Source organism: Vulpes lagopus, chromosome 23 (genome assembly GCF_018345385.1).
Source record: "Vulpes lagopus strain Blue_001 chromosome 23, ASM1834538v1, whole genome shotgun sequence".
Lineage (NCBI taxonomy): Eukaryota > Metazoa > Chordata > Mammalia > Carnivora > Canidae > Vulpes > Vulpes lagopus.
Window position 1 is genome coordinate 44,737,332 of NC_054846.1, and position 6,674 is coordinate 44,744,005.

The window sequence follows — 6,674 nt, forward strand, 5'->3', positions numbered from 1 at the left end:
ATCTACCACCTACTTCATGTCTGGCATCTTCTTAGCACCTTACATATAGTAACTCATGTAATTCTTACAAAGAAGCCAACGAGGTGGTCGCTGGTTATCCCCATTGTATGAGGAACGTAGAGAGGCAGAACGTGCAGAAGTTAAGGAACTTGCCCAAGTAAGGTCACTGGGTAAATAATAAATAGCTAAAGCAGGATTGTAATCTGGATTTCCTGGCTCTAAATTCTAACAAAGGAACTGGAATTGAACTCAGAACGTCTGGCTCCAAAGACCGTATTCCTAACCTGTATACTGTGCTGTGAAAACCGGAGTATCACAACCAGAGTATTACCGTGTGGTTTGTGGCCACGCGGATCCCAGCTCCCGGCGCACTGCAGAGCCTCGAAGAGAGGAGCCCTCTTCTAGCACAGACTTGGCGAAGGCTTTTTCCGAAAACACTGTGGTGCAGTTAAAGGATTGCAGGTTCTTGGCTCATGAAGTCAAAGAATGAGTCTCATGGAGACAAAAGGGTGAAGTGAAGTGAAAGTTCATTAAGTGAGGGTGAGAACAAAAAGGATGAAAAAGCTCTCCAGAGTGAGGGGGTCCCCAAGGGGTTGCCTTTGAGGGCTTTTAGGGCCAGTCTTTTTTGAAAAGTTGACCAGGAAGCCTGTGGCCCAGAGATTCTTGGGCCGTCTTGCTTTGAGCAAGGACTATTGATGACATCCTTAAGGACTTACCTCTTTGAGGGTTGGTCATGTTCTGTGATCACGCTGTAGCCACCAAAGAAAACTACTCCTTAACACCTGGGGTCAGGTGTTCTGGTCCATTCCTTCTCTCTTTCACGCTTGCTTAGCACTTCTCCCTGCCAGCAACAGTCTCAGAGCCTCTCAGGGGCCCCCTATCTCTGTCTACACCTTAACCTTTCCCTTACTCAGTACCAAAGAATTGCTTCTCACGGGCACTTCCAGTTCTGGGACCAGACTTCACTGTGTTGAGCACACATTTTGGTTCTTAGGTTCCAGGGCCATTTTGCCCCACCTCCTTCCTCTCCCCTCAAGCACCGACCACAGGGTTCACTGCAGGGGGGGAGCCAGTGTGCTTCCTCTGGGTCCCATCCCTCCCACTACCAGAGGGATAGGTAGCTTAGGAGTCTGGAAGTCACAACTAAGTGCTCTTAGGCACATTTGGTTCAAGGAAATCAGTAATGGTTGAATTTCAGTTGTAAGTGTGACACGCAAAATTTTGTACCACAGACCCTATAAAAATAAGACTTTCATCTGTCAGCTTCAGAGGCCTTGGTTTTTAAAAGAGCCACCCCACAAGCTTGACTTGTGATCTTGTGCCCTGCAGTTGGCTTGGGCTGTCATAAGCAGAAGTCCCTGAATGCTAAAAATTGTTAGTTTTGTTTCTTAATGAGACATTTAGAGTTTCCAATTTGGTAAAGATTCTAAATATGAGTCAGTAGTTTCTAGAAGTTGGTTTGAATTTCTTTCTTTTTTTCTTCCTTCCTTTCTTTTTCTTCCTTCCTTTTCTTCTTTCTTCTTTTATTTTTCTTTCTCTCTTTCTTTCTTTCTTTTTCTTTCTTTCTTCTTTCTTTTCTTCTTTCTTTCTTTCTCTCCTTTCTATCAGCAAAAGCCTCTCTGAATTACCACAACTAGAAATGATCTGTTTCTCCAGCCACTATAGTACAGAGACACTTGAAACCATGCTCATGCTCTTTTATTGAATAAATCGCTATACACTTCTCTCACCTATCTACCAGACCAAATGTAGTGGTAACATGTGTTCTGTTGGAGCACAGTCTTCAAAAGTGGCTCCCTTACAACAATTTTTTTTAAAGATTTTATTTATTCATGAAAGACACACAGCGGGGTGGGGGGCAGAGACACAGGCAGAGGGAGAAGCAGGCTCCATGCAGGAAGCCTGACATGGGACTCGATCCCGGGATCCTAGGGTCATGCCCTGGGCTGAAGGCAGATGCTAAACCACTGAGCCCCCCAGGGGTCCCAAAAGCACATTTTTTTGATAGTCAGGAATAACATTATAAAACAGAACAAAAAAATAAATGTAAGGGATTTAGTTTAAACAAAAAAGTTTCCCAGGGCCAACAAAGGCCTAGGGATGGTGCAAATGACTGGATTTCAAGCTCTTTGGAGAGAATTTTTTAAAAACTCTGGAAATGAATATAATAAGAACAGTAAGAGTAAATCTCCAGTTTGCTTAGGCAAGCTAATGAAAGTAAAGAGAGGCATGAAAGTGGATTTCAAATATGAGTGCTCAAGACCCACAGGCAGTCAAAGACATACCAGAAATTTGTTCTTAGTTGAACACAAATTCAAATGCTTTGTTAATCCGGATATAATTTTATCCACAGCATGCACCATTAAATATTCATCTTTTTGAGCACTCATTCCCCTTCCCCCCAGCAATTCAAAATAGTTCAAAATACTTAGGGAAAAATTGTTATCAAAACAAAGCAAAACCTGAATCAGAGTGAATTATACCAGCCACCTAGTCACTAAAGTAATGCTAGACAAGCACAGACGGTGAACATCTGGGTTTGCTTGCTTGCAGGGGGTGGAGCGAAGAAAGCAGAAGGCATCAGCAGGTGAAGCAGGCACTGCACTTGTATCTCCTGAGCACATTCTTCAAAAATGACTTACTTTCACCAGTTTAATGTGCCAAAAATCGCTGCTTTTCAGACCATGATGAAAAAAATGTTGGAGGAAGTGGTGTCAACATCAGGAAAGAAAAGAGTCCAAGGGAGGAGGAGTCTTCTTTATGATGCTCACCCCCACGTGTCTGCCTGCACAAGCCATGCTCCCTCTGATGAGGGATCCTTAGTAAGTCTCTGCTTACCAGTGGGTAAAAAAGGAAAGTGTATATAAAAGAAACTGATTCTCCAAAAGAAATGTTTGATTGACTTAAAAAAAAAAAAAAACTACCACAACCACCAAAAAAAAACGAACAGTACTTCAAGGGGGTTATTCAATGCACTTAAATTAGTAAAAGGATAGAAATCAAACCTGGGCAGGACCTTTGTCTACAAAAGAATGCCCTGGGTATCACTGAAATCAATACTCAGATACTAAAGTTTCCATTTGGGAAACATTTTTCTATATAATAAGAGCTCTAATTCTATTTTAATTCTATTTGAGGAATATAGATTGTTGATGAAATTCAGAGACCGTTATGTCTTCTCCTTTAGTCATTTAAATGACTCTCTCAGGCTACTCCTCAGGGAGGGATGGGGGGCGGGGGGGGGGGGGGTGGTGTGTGAAGCCAGGCTTCAGGATAGGGGGAATTGCTTTTACTGTTCCTCATCGCCACATGGGAATTACATATTCAGCTCCAAATGCTGAATTTACTAAAACAATGTTTTTCTCCCTCCTAAAAATAAGACAAACTATTCAATCGCTTTTCCTTTCCAGCTAAGGGTCCTTGTCGTCCTGATCAACTAAATGAACGATGCAGCATCTCCTTGGAAAAAATGTGCAACAGAAGTGCACGTAAGTGGTTAAATGCCCACAGAAGCTGGGCTCTGCAAGCTTGCAGCGGATGGCACGCTCACTGTTTGCAACTCACTGCTGGCATCTGTTGCTGCTGGCACGACGCTAATAGCCTACCCCTGGGAGTTAGCTCATGCTTTCCCAATAACTCCCTTCTAGAATCACCTAAGAAGTGAAGCAATCTCTATATGCCCGCATGAGTTAGGCCACTGGTAAAAGTCATGAACCCGTGTTGTTAAAGCAACGTGGGTTTACTCCAGCCTTGCATCACTCAGATTAGTATCCGGGATAAAAGGGCAAGCCGCTGTCACGAGCCGGATGTCAAGGGCTGGGGCTAGAATTAAAGACAATAGGGGCTTGGCTGGCTCAGCTGGGTAGAACACGTGACTCTTGATCTCAGGGTTCTGAGTTCAAGCCTCAGGTTGGGTGTAGACATTACTTAAAGAAAAAGGACAGGAGGTCATCATCTCTGCAGAGAGCTGCCTCGGTCAGCACCACTCACCCAAAGGGTCCATTAGCATGAAAAAAAGAAAGGTTTTGAAATCCTGCTGGTTTCCTGCCTCTCGGCTTTAGTTGGCTCCCCTAATTGAACTGTTTGTTTTCTCTTCTTGTGCTTGGACTCCTCTCCGATGGTATAAACTTTGCTTCTTTTTCTCTTCTTATCTAATACAGGAGAGGCTATTTCCCTCTTTCCTGCCCAACAGGCACCGTCCACACCTCACACCCTTCTCTTTTGCAAAATGACATTTGGCAAAGGGAAAACACATCAGGAGCCATTTCTTAGATCTTTATTGCACAGAGTATTTAAATCTTTTGTGCATATTTCTAGAGGACTGTTCTGTGCCCAAACAGGAAAGAGATGGACTCCACGGTTTCCAATGAAATTTGCTATTTACAGATAGGCTGAGGGAGAGTTATGGCTCACAGTCAATGTCAGGAAATAGGGAGTATAATTTAATCTGTGCCTCCTCCTTCCTGATCTTGCTGTTGGAAGGTGACCCACTTTGAACGTAAGTGGAATTCAGATGTTTCAGGGCCCTTCTGGTGAGCAACAGAGGTGGAGCTTCAAGAATTTGCAAGAGGAGGAGCCCTCTGGTTAGAATCCTTCCCAGAGAAAAGGGCCTAGACCTCACAGCTGTAAGGGGAGGGGCAATTCAGAATTCTGCAGAGCGTCCTCAACCCAGCCTTGCCATCAGATCAAGCCCCAAAGACTCACGTTTCACATACAATGTGGGAATGGCCAGTAGAGAAAACCTCTAACTAAAAACTATTTGTTTACAAAAATTTGTTGAGACAGAAGAACCGTATTGGCCATCTTCTAAGAGGAGAAGCAATTTCCAGGGCTTCACTCTATTAGAAGCATCAAGTATGAGCAATCTGTATTGCCCAGCAGCCATAGCCAGTGGACGAGAGAGCAGAATTTCACAGACTGGTTCCATCTACAGAAGGAGGTTAACATGCTCAGTGGAGGTGAGAGGATGGGGGGGGTGCGGAATGGCTGTTTCCGCAGGTTAACTGAGCAGCATTGTTTGGAGAGACACCCTGGGGACTTTCATAAAAACCTTGGTTTGAGAGGATCCTGTACAGAACACTGAGACCTTCTATTAGCAGGTGGGAGCAAGTGTCAGTGAAACCAGGAGGCCGGTTGATTCTTTTCCTAAGTGTGGTTTTACTTTGCAGGGAATAATCAAGCAAACAGACTCTTAACTGTTTTTCTTTCAAAGGACAGATGGAGATCCATGCTGCTTAGGCCTGGCTTCTGAAGGGCTTTGGCACTGAGAGTAACAAACTGGAATATGCTGCTTGCTTTTGGGGGTGCTGCTGACCCGGTGAAGATGTCCCTGAGAACACTGCCAGGACTACTGATAATTTTAGCACTCCACTGAAGGCATTAGATCACAGTTATTAGTTATGGAGTATTGTTGAAAAATTGTTTTAACATTTAATTTCTGTAGCTTTTTATATGTTTATTCTTTTGAGAGACTTGGTTCATCTTTGGTGTTTAGTGAGAGCATCTTCTAAGAGCTCATATCTGGTCAATTCTCCATGCTTGTCTTCTATTGTATTTAGCATATTTTATATTAAAATAATTGGTTTTGGGCAGCCCGGGTGGCTCAGTGGTTTAGCCCTGCCTTCAGCCCAGGGCATGATCCTGGAGACCCACGATCGAGTCCCACGTTGGGCTCCCTGCGTGGAGCCTGCTTCTCCCTCTGCCTGTGTCTCTGCCTCTCTCTCTCTCTCTCTCTTTCTCTGTGTGTCTCTCATGAATAAATAAATAAAATACCCTTTTCCAATCTGTGATCTGTACATGTACTTTACCTATTATATCTTTCAATCAAGCAAAGTCTTTAATTCTAAATCTTTTCCATCCATTTCTTTTTTATCCTAGAGTTTGTGCTTTCGGGAGTTGGTTTAAGAAGATCTCCTATATCCCAAAGCCAGAAAAATAATCTATGTTTCTCTTTTTCCTTTTACTATTAACTTTTCAGATTTACATTGTCCATTTAGGACATTAATCCAATTAAATTTCACCTTCCCAAGAGACATAAACAGCGATAGATATATAAAATATTTGTGGTGTTAAAATTTCATTGGAAAAGGTAGAAAATGGGGGGGGGAATCTAAAAAAGTTTCTTAAGTAGACAAGAATGAAAAAGAATGAAAAGTTGAGAAACACTGCTATGAGTTAAGAATCCAGCATTTTCTCTATAAAATGACACTTTTCTAATATCATCTGTTAAATGTTTTATCAATTCTTTCTTCACCTGCACGTACCAGTTATCTGATACCTGCAGTGACCTCTCCCCAGACCCTTTTTCAAAATCGCTGTAATTACTCATAACATATTTAGTTTTCTTTTTTTTTTTTAATTTTTATTTGTTTATGATAGTCACACAGAGAGAGAGAGAGAGAGAGAGCAGAGACATAGGCAGAGGGAGAAGCAGGCTCCATGCACCGGGAGCCCGACGCGGGATTCAATCCCGGGTCTCCAGGATCAGGCCCTGGGCCAAAGGCAGGCGCTAAACCACTGTGCCACCCAGGGATCCCCATATTTAGTTTTCTTAGGAAAATAAGTATGTTGAATTCAGTTTTTTAAAGTCCTACTAGTAAAAAAAAATAAAGTCCTACTAGAATTTTCATTAGGATTGAACTGAATTTACAGATTAATTTTGGAAAACACCTTTT

At 42.7% G+C, this 6,674-nt stretch overlaps 1 long non-coding RNA gene across 1 annotated transcript; it reads left to right on the plus strand.

Moving 5' to 3' along the window:
- The first annotated feature begins 2,686 nt into the window (after nucleotides 1–2,686).
- On the plus strand, nucleotides 2,687–5,582 carry LOC121481196. Its single transcript, XR_005985218.1, has 3 exons — nucleotides 2,687–2,822; nucleotides 3,411–3,488; nucleotides 5,213–5,582. It is a non-coding gene; the product is annotated as an uncharacterized LOC121481196 (long non-coding RNA).
- The last annotated feature ends 1,092 nt before the right edge of the window (nucleotides 5,583–6,674 follow it).